At 38.4% G+C, this 14,197-nt stretch overlaps 1 non-coding gene across 1 annotated transcript; it reads right to left on the bottom strand.

Annotated features, from left to right (window-relative positions):
* Positions 1–7,328: 7,328 nt before the first annotated feature.
* LOC128292347 (small nucleolar RNA R71) lies at positions 7,329–7,435 on the bottom strand. The gene has a single exon (XR_008282331.1). It is a non-coding gene; the product is annotated as a small nucleolar RNA R71 (small nucleolar RNA).
* Between the last annotated feature and the right edge of the window lie 6,762 nt (positions 7,436–14,197).

Raw genomic sequence — 14,197 nt, forward strand, 5'->3', positions numbered from 1 at the left:
TATCGGAAAGCAATGCGAGTCAAATACGGGCACGTTCGATTAACCTTGGGCTCCTCAGAAAATTTTCCTTTACATAAAGGGACACACGCCCGTGTAGGTGGGCCGTGTGGACTCACACGCCCGTGTATCTTGGGGCACGCCCATGCCCTTCAACCGTGGGCAACACTGACTTATCAACACGGCCATGAAACACGCCCGTGTTGTTTGCCTGTGCACAAAATTGTCATTTTAACACGGCCGTGGCACACGCCCGTGTGGCCTACCTGTGTACAACTTTGAGCTAAAATTTTAAGTGCAGGGGATACATGGCCATAGCACACGCCCTTGGGAGGGAACCGTGTATCACACACGGCCTAGACACACGCCCGTGTGTCCAACCATGCGGACTTTATTAGGCTATTTTCCAAGCCGTTAGTCACCCCTTTCTACTACTTGTGCCCAGTGGTTATCAAGTTTGAGAGAAAATATAATTTTACGCTTGTAAATAATCTTAATGAAAATAGTTGTATGGAAACCTCATATCTTTGGTTTCATACAAAAAGGTTATTTCCCATCTAGTATTTATGGGTTCTTATATGATTGTAGCACATTCAAAATTTAGCTCGTTCTTGAACTCATTGCCACTTGCAGCAACCCATCATAATAGAGCATAAACAAGCATATAAAGGCAGATCATAGCCTACTTTTAAATATGCCAATTTCCATGGCCTTATACAAAAAGATAAATGCATCTTTACATGCCTTCATTCGGCAATTCAAATGACACATATGACAAAATACTCAGAGCCCTATACATGCCATTAACAAAATAGAAGTGTCTTTATACCAAAGCTTGACTAGTTTATAGTGTGTTGCTTCTCCAACCGTCTTCCAATCTTTATGAGTCCTCGTGCTCTGTAAAATAGGAAAAAGAGATGGGATAAGCATTTTCATGCTTGGTAAGCTCGAATAACCGGAAAGTAAACTTATCGAGTAATTAGCATACATCCATACTTAATTCATGAAATCATCCATTATGAAATAATTTCCTATCACATGCACTCAATCAATAAGTTAGTCACATAATCATGTATCATGTAATTTAACTAGATGAGCTCATCATTCAACATTTCATTCACATATATATATCCCATGTTAATCTCGTTGAGTTTCTAGGAAATCTCAATGGAATACCCATTATCCGTCAATTCACACGAATGATCATTTCATATATACACTCCCGCGAACCTCACATCATATGGCAGGATTACCAGTCCAGGCTAAATCCCCCATTATATGAACTCATAAGAAGTTGTCGGATTATCAGTCCAGGCTAAATCCCTTATAACGACAAACACCCTTAGTGAGCTTGGATCTGAATTACCAGTCCAGGCTAAATTCAGACCCTAATCGGATTACCTGTCCGGGCTAAATCCTAAATGCACATATATTCTTCGGGAGGCTTGATCATTCAAGGAACAACCGTCCAGGCTAAATTCTTACTGCAACACATGCAGGATCTCAGTTCACATGTCAATAAAGGTTTATCCATCGAATTCCCTCTGTCAACCTCATCTGAGGCATTTTTTTATATACTACCATCAATATGCATTTCTATAATATTTCATGCTAATAATAAATGCAATCATCATGCATTCATAAATCATTCAATTATGCATATTAGGGGTTTACTTTAAGTTATCTGAACTTACCTGGTATTCCTTTCGGGATTGTGTTTCGGTTATTCCGAAACCTTACGTTTACCACGATTGACCTTCGAAATTTTTTCCTCAGGGTTATTGAGCTTGAAATTGAAGAAACCCTAGCTATGGTGTCCTCCAAATTTCGGCAGCTATGGGAAGAAGATCAGCATATTTTTTCTCCAATTTTCCCTTTTTATTTCATTAAAATACCTAATGACCAAAATGCCCTTATGCCCTTTCTTTAAAATTTCATCCATGCAAGCTCATTTTTGTCCAAAAATTTAGAATTTGGGAAAATTGCTCTCCAAGACCTTTTAATTCATAATCTAAAGCAATTTCATACAAATTGCTTCTAGAATTCAAGTTTTGAAATTTATTCAATTTAGTCCCTAATTTTCAATGGGACACCTTATACTTAGAATTTCTTCATGAAACTTTAACACATGCATATACTCATATCCTAGGCCTCATAATAATCATAAAATAAATATTTTTATGTCAGATTTGTGGTCCCAAAACCACTATTTCGACTAGGCCTTATTTCGGGATGTTATATTTATCCCCCCTTAAGAACTTTCGTCCTCGAAAGTCTTACCAGAAAATAGATTCGGATATTGACCTCTAATAGTTTCTTCCGGCTCCCATGTAGCCTCTTCTACACCATGTCAATGCCGTAAAACTTTTACAAGAGCCACATCTTTATTTCTCAACCGTTTAACTTTGCGAGCTAATATTTTAACCGGTTCCTCTCCATAGGTCATGTCCGGTCGAATTTCAATCTTTGTTGGTGAAATTACATGAGATGGATCTGATCGGCATCTCCTTAACATGGATACATGGAACACGTCATGAATCTTTTCCAGTTCGGTTGGCAACGCCAAACGATAGGCTAATGGTCCAACTCTTTCGGTGATCTTGTACGGTCCGATAAATCGTGGACTCAGTTTACCTGTTTAACCAAATCTTAATACCTTTTTCCATGGAGATACTTTCAAAAATACTCTATCCCCAACTTAGAACTCAATTTCCTTTCTTTTCAGATCTGCATAAGACTTTTGCCTCTCTGATGTTGCTTTCAAACAATCCCGTATCACTCTAACTTTTTCTTCAGTTTTTTTGATCAGATCAACTCCATGAATCTGATTTTCCTTGAGTTCTGTGCAGTACAATGGAGTTCGACACTTCCTTCCATACAAGGCCTCATAAGGCGCCATTTTCAAGGATGCAACATCTCAACATGTCCTCAAGAATCTGAATCAACTGCTCAGACTGACCATCGGTCTGAGGATGAAAAGCTGTGCTAAAACTTAACTTCGTACCTAAAGCTTCTTGTAACTTCTTCTATAACCTCGAGGTGAACCTCGGGTCTCTGTCTAAAATAATCGACAGTGGTACTCCATGTAATCTTACTATATCAGAAATGTACAAATCGACCAATCTATCAAGAGAATAATCCATCCTTACCAGAATGAAATGAGCCGACTTTTTCAGTTTATCCACTATAACCCATATGGCATCTTTCTTTTTTGGAGTCATAGGTAGTCCTGTCACAAAGTCCATGGTAATTCTGTACCACTTCCATTCGGGGACCATTACAGGCTGGAACAAACCTGAAGGCACCTAATGTTCAGCTTTAACTTGCTGACATACTAGGCATTTTGATACAAATTCAGAAACATCTCTTTTCATGCCGTTCCACTAGTACATCTTCTTTAAATCGTTGTACATCTTGGTACTTCCCGGGTGAACAGACAAACGAATGTTATGTGCTTCTTGCAAAATCTTCCGAATAAGTTTATTGTCTTTAGGTACACAAACCCTATCTTTGAACATCAAACATCCATCAGGACTAACTCGAAAATTTGACTCAACACTAGACTCACATTGAGCTCTTTTTGTTTGCAAATCATCATCATTAAGCTGAGCATCAAGAATTTTCGACAGAAATGTCGGCCTAGCCTCCAGCTCGGCCAAAATTGAACCATCATCATGCAATGTCAAACAAGTATCCATGGCTCTCAAAGTATACAGAGATTTTCTACTCAATGCATCGGCGACCAGATTCGCCTTTCCCGGATGATAGTCTATAATTAGATCATAATCATTAATTAGTTCTAACAATCTCCGCTGTCTTAAATTTAATTCTTTCTGGGTCATCAAATATTTCAAACTCTCGTGGTCCGTGAAAATATGGCAAGTTTCGCCATACAAATAATGCTTCCAAATTTTTAAGGCGAAAACAATAGCGACTAGTTCTAGGTCATAGGTTGGATAATTCTTCTCATGGGGCTTTAATTGCCGTGAAGCATAGGCTATCACCTTGCCATCTTGCATAAGTACACAACCCAATCCATTTAAGGATGCATCAGTATAGACTACAAATTCTTTTTCCGGTTCAGGTAGCACTAAAATAGGAGCTTCAGTCAGCAATATCTTTAACTTCTTAAAACTTTGCTGACACTTCTCTGTCCATTAAAACTTAACGTCTTTCTGTAGCAGCTTTGTCATCGGAGTCGCTATCATGGAAAATCCTTTTACAAATCTTCGATAGTAACCGGCTAAGCCCAAAAAGCTTCTAACCTCGGTTATATTCTTAGGCGATTTTCATTCAACAATTGCAGAAATCTTACTTGGATCAACTCGGATGCCTTCACCTAAAACTATATGACCTAAAAATCCAAATTCCTGGAGCCAAAACTCACTCTTGCTAAACTTAGCATATAGTTGCTTTTCTCGCAAGGTCTGCAACACAATTTTCAAGTGCTTCGCATGCTTTGTCTCATCTTTAGAGTAGATCAAAATATCGTCAATAAGCACAACGAAAAACTTATCCAAATATGGCTGAAAGATCCTATTCATTAGATCCATAAACACAGCCGGTGCATTCGTCAACCCAAACGGCATGACAAGAAATTCATAATGGCCATGCCTCCTTTTGAAAGTTGTTTTGGGCACATCCGAGTCTTTAACTCGCAGTTGATAATAGCCAGACCTTAAGTCTATTTTAGAGAATACGGTGACTCCTCTCAACTGGTCAAATAAATTATCGATCCTTGGTAAAGGATACTTATACTTAATAGTCACCTTGTTCAGTTGCCGATAATCGATATATAACATCATCAAACCATCTTTCTTCTTTATGAACAACATGGGGCACCCCAAGGTGAAAAACTTGGCCTAGCAAATCCTTTATCCGTCAGCTTTTGCAACTATGCTTTTAACTTCTTTAGCTCAGCAGGTGCCATTCTGTACGTGGCAATGGAAATGGGAGTCGTCCCTGGCACCAATTCAATACCAAACTCCATCTCCCTTTCAAGAGGTAATCCGGGTAACTCCTCCGGAAATACATCTGGGTACTCACATACTATCGGCACGGACTCAATCTTCAGCTCTGTTTCCTTAGTGTTCAGTACAAATGCAAGGTAGACTTCATATCCTTTCCTCATATATCTCTGGGCAACTGATAAACCGTAATTTATACATATTTTTCCCCCATGTTTAGCGCATTTTATGGATGATTTTCCATTAGAATTGGTAAATTCGCTGCTCCTAATGCTTTAATTTCATGTTTTACACTTAGGAGAGCATAGGAGAATGAAAGGAATGAGAAACGGGCCAAAAACTGAGAAAATGGGCCAAAGTACGAAATCAACACTGCTTAGACCTCCTCACACGGGCAGAACACACGTCCGTGTCAATCTGGCAGAATTGGAGCACGACTCACTCGGGCATAGCACATGTCCGTGCCATTCTAACAGGCTCGAACATAGCCTGAAGTAATCGTACACGGGTGTGTCCCTGCCGAGCCCAAGTTAAGTCCAATTCGGAAAAGGCGACTTTTGACGGCTTCTAGGCATTCCAAAGCCTATAAATACACCCTAGAAGAGGAGAAAAATGGGAGACAGAGAATAGAGGGTAAGGAATTACCCCAAGGAAGTCGATTGATCCATCTCAGAAGCCGGATTCATCATCAAGACTGAAGATCTCTCCTCAATTTGCCTTCAGGAGTTTTGGGTTTTCTTTATGTTTTTGTATTCTTTATTCTTCTGTAGTGTTTTCTTATTTAGTTATGAACTAAATCCCCTAAATACCTAAGGGGAATGAAACCTAAGACGAATCTTGTTATTATTTTCTGAATCGTATGATAAATATTTAACTTGTTCTTAATTATGTGTTCTTAATTATGTGTTCTTAATTATGTGTTCTTAATTCTTGTTTTGATATCCTAGGATATTGATTCAAGACATGCTCTTATTCAGAGGAGGAATAGACCCTGTCTAAGAGTACTTTTGTCATAATTAAGTGGAGTTGATTTCGCGCCTAGAAATAGGATGAAAAGATTTTGCCGGATTAGGGTGAAACCTAATAAGGGGTTTCATAGATCGAGTTAATGCAACCCTAGAGTGTTAATTAGAGAAAAGTCTCGATTATTCAATCTAAGGATTAGGCGTTATTAGTCTTGAATAGGGATAATAACATAACTTAGGGATCTCTACGGAACAAGTTGAATGAATAAATCGTCCGATTCGGAGCCAAATAACAAGTAAAGTCTAGGTGAATTTTTCCTTAGGTATTATCTCAAGTCAATCGATTTTCCCAAAAGCAATTCCCCAATTCTTTTCTCTGTGCATTCTTAGTTTAGATAATTAGTTAATTAAAACAAATAAAACCCCTTTTATTCTTAGGCTAGAAAATAAAAAGATAGTTATTAGTAGTACTTTTGGTTCCCTTAGGTACGATATCCCGGTCTTGCCATTACTATACTATTGTTTGATAGGTGCACTTGCCTTTTCGTCGTGATAATAGTTAGTCTAGGTTTGATCTTCATTATAAATATTTATTACTTGTTACGAATCACGCGATCAGCAACCATTATCGTGATTATAATCAGCAGCGAACCCAATTCTCTTGATTCGACCCATACAAGTTTTTAGTGCCGTTACCGGGGAACTGAAATATTAGGAACGCTCATTTTTTATTACTTTAGCCATTTATTTATTTTTATTTTTTTCCTTGAAATTTAATTTAATTTTATTATTATTTATTAATTTACTTTTTCTTTCTCTTGGTAAGTTTTTATAGTTTATGACTAGAAGAAACTCGTCGAGACCATTACTTTTTGACGAAGAAATCGATCGCACAGTTCGTAGAAACTGAAGAGAAATAAGGCACAACTTAAGATACATAGAGAACGAGAAAGAAGTCGATACTCAACCTCCAATCGACGAGATGGCTAAAAACCAAGGCACCACCTGCAATTGCGGCTAATCAAAATCCTGCACGCACTATGTATGATTATGCTAAACCTTCTTTAACAGGAACTGAATCTAGCATAGTTAGACCTGCTGTAGCTGCAAATACTTTTGAATTAAAACCTAACAGTATTCAGATGATACAGCAGTTTGTTCAGTTTGATGGTTTGCAGGATGAAGATCCCAACGCTCACTTAGCAAATTTTCTGGAATTTTGCGATACATTTAAAATCAATGGCGTTTTGATGATGCCATTCGTATTCGGTTATTTCTTTTTTCATTGAGGAACAAAGCTAAACAATGGTTGAACTCGTTACCACGATGGTCAATTACAACTTGGGAACAAATGATCGAAAAATTTCTACTAAAATATTTTTCTCCGGCTAAAACAGCTAAGTTACGTAATGATATTTCTTATTTTGTGCAGATGGACTTAGAAACACTTTACGATGCATGGGAGAGATACAAGGATCTATTGCGAAGATGCCCTCACCATGGGTTACCGCTTTGGCTTCAAGTACAAACATTCCACAATGGTCTGAATCCCTAGACTCGGCAAATGGTTGACACAGCTGCTGGAGGAACTATCAACAACAAAACACCTAAAGAGGCTTATGAATTCATTGAAGAAATGTCATTGAATAATTATCAGTTGCAAGTCATGAGGACTAAGCCAACAAAAACGGCCGGCGTTTATGACGTCGACTCAATTACTATGCTGTCAAATCAGGTAGAACTTCTCAATAAAAAGATTGATGGTTTACTTGGTTCTACGCAGGTACCTCTAGTAATGAGGTGTAACTCAAGTGGAGGAGGTGTGCATACAGAATATCAATCCTTCAATCCTAAAATCGAAGAGGAACAAGTTAACTATATGGGTAATAATAACTTTCAATCTCAAAATAACCCATACAATAACACGTATAATGCAGGTTGGAGGAACCACCCAAATTTCTCCTAGGGTGGTCAAGAAAATCAAAAGCCACAAAATCCTCAACAGCCACCTTATCAACAAGAGAAGAAACCGAACCTTGAAGAGATGCTCTCAAAATTCATATCAATGTCAGAAACCCGTTTCCAAAATACTGAGACAGCACTTAAGAATCAACAAGCATCGATCCAAGGACTCGAAACTCAAATAGGCCAGCTATCCAAACTAATCTCCCAATGACCACAAGGTAGCTTACCAAGTAATACTTAACCTAACCCAAAGGAACACCTCAACGCAATTAGTACTCAAGATAAGGAAGGATTCATTGCACCTGAGCCAGAATTGATGTAAGAAACTGTGGTGAGCAAAGGCAAAAGTGAGGTAAGTCATAACAAACCAGTGACTGTCGAATATAAACCTCGTGTTCCATACCCTACCATGAAAAGGAAAGACCGCCCAGACGAACAATTCGGTAAATTCCTTAAACTTTTAAAAAAATTACTTATTAACCTACGGTTTATTGAAGCTTTGTCGTAGATGCCAAATGCAATGAAATTTTTAAAAGAGCTTTTAGTAAATAAGTAGAAGTTGGACGAAGCATCGCATGTAGAGCTAAATGCAGTCTGCTCAGCTATTCTATAGAATAAGCTACCCCACAAATTAAAAGATCCAGGGAGTTTTACAATTCCTTACTTAATTGGTAGTTTAGATATAAGTCATGCATTAGTTGATTTAGGGGCTAGTATTAACGTCGTGCCTTACAAAATGTTTAAGCAACTAGGTCTTGGGAAACCTAAACAAACTAAGATGAGCATTCAATTGGTAGATAAGACTATAAGATTCCCTAGGGGTATTATTGAAGATGTACTCGTGAAAGTAGATAAGTTCATATTCCCCGTTGATTTCATTGTTTTAGACATAGAGGAGTATAATAACACCCCTTTGATTTTAAGGAGACCCTTTTTAGCAACTGCTAAAACAATTATTGATGTTGGCACAGGTGAGCTTACACTTCGTGTGGGAGACAAAACGATCACCCTTCAAGCTCGTACTTCTGGCATCACATCAAACATTGAAGGTAATAGTCCACACCAATCTACTAAAACTGACAATATGAGTTTGTAGAAATTAAGCTTCAAAGAAGTTCACGAGCCATGTTCCAGAAATGATAGAGGACACACTCATGAAGAACGAAGGCTACGGATAGAGGAGCTAGACGAATGGCGAGCACACAAACCGAGAACACATGATAAACTGAAACTACGCCAAAACAAGCCCGATACCTCTCCTAATCAACTTAAGGTTGGCGATAAAATCTTACTAGATGCCGCAGATCCCCACATTGTCACTACCACACCGAATGAGGAAATCCCTCTTACAGTACTCAGTATTTTTCCATTCGGTACGGTGGAGGTGAGTCACCCAAGTTCGGCACTTTTAAGGTAAACAACACCCGATTAAAACCCTATTTTGATAAGATTGATAGCAGGAATGGGGAGTATAAACTCCTCAAACCACCTTGACCATTCACTAGAGAGGTAAGTCGAGCTTACACTATAAATAAGCGCTTCTCGGCAGGCAACCCGAGCACTAACATATTTTGATTTCTTTATTTTTAATTTCTAACAGTTTAAATCATTAACTTTATCTTTGAATTGCAAAGTTTTTCAGCACACATGGCCAGGCACACGGGGGTGCCTAAAGCCCTGGCCAAACAGGGGAAGAGACATAGCCGTGCAATACGGCCATGTGGAAGCAGGACATGATTTCCCAAAAACACGGGATGCGATAAATCCCCATGGCGGTGCGACATGGCCGTAGGTGAACTTGACAGGTGAACACGGGCGTGGGAATAGAAAAACACGGGCATGCCAAGGGCAAGCTCGATTCTGTTTCTTCAACACGGGCGTGAGACATGCCCATGCCGTTAAGCCATGGACAATAATACACGGGCGTGGTACCCTAACACATGAGTGTGGGAGAAGCGAACAAAGCTAGGCACGACCGTGCGACATGGCTGTGTGCCACACACGCCCAAGGTACACGGGCGTGGGATAGTAGCCGGGCACGACCTAAATTGTAAAATTCGAAAAACATGGGCTCACCTTCAGAGTACACGGGCGTGGCCCTAGGCCGTGTGCACCTCTCCTATATAAGCAAATCACTTTTCATTTTCTTCTTCCTTTCAAAACCCTAACCAAAATCTCCCCTTCTCCACTCCCTAATCCCTATTCCTGCTACCATTCCCTAGATTCTCACTTCCTCAACCCCAAACCACCTTAAACTCTACTCACCCTGTATTAATCCTCACTTTTCCTCTCTCTTTTCCCTCTATTTTTCCTCCACACGGTTGTATCCCCACGCCATACACCCGTACTCACCTCCAACACGCCCGTGCGTCACCCTACAATAACTTTTGGCTCACTTTCTCAATCTTGTTTTTCCAATTTGCATTACTGCATTGGTATTCTATATGCCTTACACAGATATTGTTACTATTACCAATTTGTTCTAAATAATTTAGGAATTTGTTTTTGTATTCTCTACATTTGAACTGTTAAAGCTACTAAATAGCATATGCTAGTTTTAGGATTCTTGCTTAACTGATGATGCATCTTTGATTCCAGTAAATGCTTCTGAATAATCATATAAAATTTTCACTTCTTGCTTGATATCGTTAAATGTTAACACATCTTGGACGTACTATATCAATGCTCATACATTTTTAGGTACATTATGTCATCATCGAGAGGCAAGAAGGTCGCGGTCCCATTGTCAAAGAGACGTCTGGGACCGGGTTCTTCCTCGGTACCTGCTATAGCCGAAGTTCGGCACCCATTCCTTGAGTTTTCACAAGCTTCGCAAGAAGAGCTCTTCCAAATACTTCGGGCTTGACCTTTAGCAGCAGGCCGCTGCAACGACTGGGCAGATGTCTCTACAAAGTATCTCGAGCATGCTTAGCATGAGGATGATCGAGAGGTGCTGAGGAACCTTCCCTCCCCAGTATCGTCTCGCACAATCTACCGAGGAGGAGGCTTACGAGGACATTCCTGATGATGTCCCCCCACAGTACAAGGACCCACCAACTCAGCCACCACCACCCTCTCGTCCAGTTCATGCGGCAGCTTCATATGCTGACATCTCTGTGCGCCTCACCCGATTAGAGTATCAGTGTTTTTAACGATTTAACAACATTGATGCTACTCTACAGCAGCTTTGTCAGCATCCCCACATCTCATCGCTAGTCCCACGTCACGAACCATCTAGTGATGAAGATGTTTAGTAATATTTATTTTATTATTTTATGTTTTTAATTTTTTTAAACCACTTTTTATTTTTTTTATTTTTTATTTTTTTAGCAGATTTAGAATTTTATTATAAATTTCAGTTATTTCTTTTCGAGTACTTATTCTTCCTCATATCCCTTAAAAAGTTCCTGATTTTATCACAGTTATATAGAGCTCTTAAGCTCATTATCACAGAGGAACTAAAACTCCACCAGGAAAGGTTCTCCACGACTACCATGTCCTGCTCAACCACGACCATAGCTACCACTAGATATAATATTCTTTTGGCGCAAGACTTATGGCCTAATGAACCTCTACGACCGCCGGAGTATCCTCCTCCACTATCGAACTGATTACTCTCTAAAATTCTAGTTCGAGGAATTTATCATACAGGAAGTTTCACTTCTCTCCCTATCTTATTTTTATTTTATAATACCTATCTTCGTACATTGAGGGCAATGTACATCTTAAGTGTGGGGGGTATTTATTAATGATTGCCTTGTTCTCTTGAAAAGCTCTCATATTATATTTAGGATAAATTTTGGTGGGTTTATGAATTTAATTGATATATCTTGAACTAAAACATAGGGATTTATGCATTGACTATTTAAACTTTAAGACATTAGAGAATCAAGCATGATAAGTTGATTTTTAAGAATTTAAAATTATAGGTTGTTTCCCCAAGTCTAGGTATTACTTTGAACTGGAATTCACGAGTCTAAACATCAAAAAGCCATAATTTTTGTGAGATTTTTGAGCCTTTTGAGCATCTAGTCATCCTTTCATGCTCACTTTTATTATTGCTTTGAGTGCGTCAATATTGAACTGTTATTCTAGAACTTGATTAATTATGCATGTCGAGACCACACCATTTGATTTGATATATCAAAATGATTAAGGCACTTAGGATTAACCCACTCATGCCATGAAAAGCCTACCTCCACGATTAACCCCTAGTAAACCCCCTTGAGCCTAACAAACCATTTCTTGTATTACCCTTAATATTAACCTTTAACCCATTATTGTTAAAATCCCCTAAATCAATCCCTATTTTTGTCGAGATTTGAGTTGAATGGATTACCTAGCTATGTTTTGTTCTTGATATTTAGTCTATATTATTTAACTTGTTCTTAAAAAAAAAAACTATGTATACATATATGTAATTCCATATTCTGAGAGAAGCTCTGTTGTATGCAAGTGAAGATTAACTCTTTTTCTAGTTAAGGTAACTTTTCAAGTCAATCTCGATTCTAACCCTTTCTTTCAGCTTGTGACCACACCCCCTAACCAAGCCTCAATACAACCCTCTAAAGACCTTTTGATTGATGTATCATCTTAAATTATAGTGGTGGAGATTTGATTTTTATGCAAGCCTATGGTAATGACTTTTCATTATTGACTATTGAGTGCTTCATTTATTGTCCTTAAACACCTCGAGTGATTTGAGTGAACCTTTAGTGAGGATGAGAAACTCTGTGATATTCTAAATCAAAGGTAATTACTTAGACGAAGGGAAACACCTAAGTTTGCATGACTAAATACTCAACTTGGAATGTTTGAAACCTTTATGTTCTTTTAGTTGAATTCTCAATGTATGATAACTTATGGATTAATGTAAGATATTATCGATAGAAATTATAAGTTGAGAAGAATTTATTTTGATTATGAGTTGAGGATTTTGCTTGAGGACAAGCAAATGCTTAAGTGTGGGGTATTTGATAAACCGTAATTTATACATATTTTTCCCCCATGTTTAATGCCTTTTATGGATGATTTTCCATTAGAATTGGTGAATTCGATGCTCCTAATGCTTTAATTTCATGTTTTACACTTAGGAGAGCATAGGAGAGCGAAAGGAACGAGAAACGGGCCAAAAACAGAGAAAATGGGCCAAAGTACGAAATCAACACTGCCTGGATCTCCTCACACGGGCAGAACACACGGCCGTGTCAATCTAGTAGAATTGGAGCACGACTCACACGGGCATAGCACACGCCCATGCCATTCTAACAGGCTTGAACACGACCTGAAGTAATCGCACACGGGCGTGTCCCTACCGAGCCCAAGTTAAGTCCAATTCGAAAAATGAGACTTTTGAGGGCTTCTAGGCATTCCAAAGCCTATAAATACACCCTAAAAAAGGAGAAAATAGGAGATGGAGAATATGGGGTAAGGAATTACCCCAAGAAAGTCGATTGATCCATCTCAGAAGCCGGATTCATCATCAAGATTGAAGATCTCTCCTCAATTTCCCTTCAGGAGTTTTGGGTGTTCTTTATGTTTTTGTATTCTTTGTTCTTCTGAGATGTTTTCTTATTTAGTTATGAACAAAATCCCCTAAATACCTAAAGGGAATGAAACCTAAGACGAATCTTTTTATTATTTTCTGAATTGTATGATAAATATTTAACTTATTCTTAATTATGTGTTCTTAATTCTTGTTTTGATATCCTAGGATATTGATTCAAGACATGCTCTTATTCAGAGGAGGAATAGACCCTGTCTAAGAGTACTTTTGTCATAATTAAGTGGAGTTGATTTCGCGCCTAGAAATAGGATGAAAAGATTTTGCCGGATTAGGGTGAAACCTAATAAGGGGATTCATAGATCGAGTTAATGCAACCCTAGAGTGTTAATTAGAGAAAAGTCTCGATTATTCAATCTAAGGATTAGGCGTTATTAGTCTTGAATAGGGATAATAACATAACTTAGGGATCTCTACGGAACAAGTTGAATGAATAAATCGTCCGATTCGGAGCCAAATAACAAGTAAAGTCTGAATTTTTCCTTAGGTATTATCTCAAGTCAATCAATTTTCCCAAAAGCAATTCCCCAATTCTTTTCTCTGTGCATTCTTAGTTTAGATAATTAGTTAATTAAAACAAATAAAACCCCTTTTATTCTTAGGCTAGAAAATAAAAAGATAGTTATTAGTAGTACTTTTGGTTCCCTTAGGTACGATATCCCGGTCTTGCCATTACTATACTATTGTTTGATAGGTGCACTTGCCTTTTCGTCGTGATAATAGTTAGTCTAGGTTTGATC

Source organism: Gossypium arboreum, chromosome 4 (assembly GCF_025698485.1).
Source record: "Gossypium arboreum isolate Shixiya-1 chromosome 4, ASM2569848v2, whole genome shotgun sequence".
Lineage (NCBI taxonomy): Eukaryota > Viridiplantae > Streptophyta > Magnoliopsida > Malvales > Malvaceae > Gossypium > Gossypium arboreum.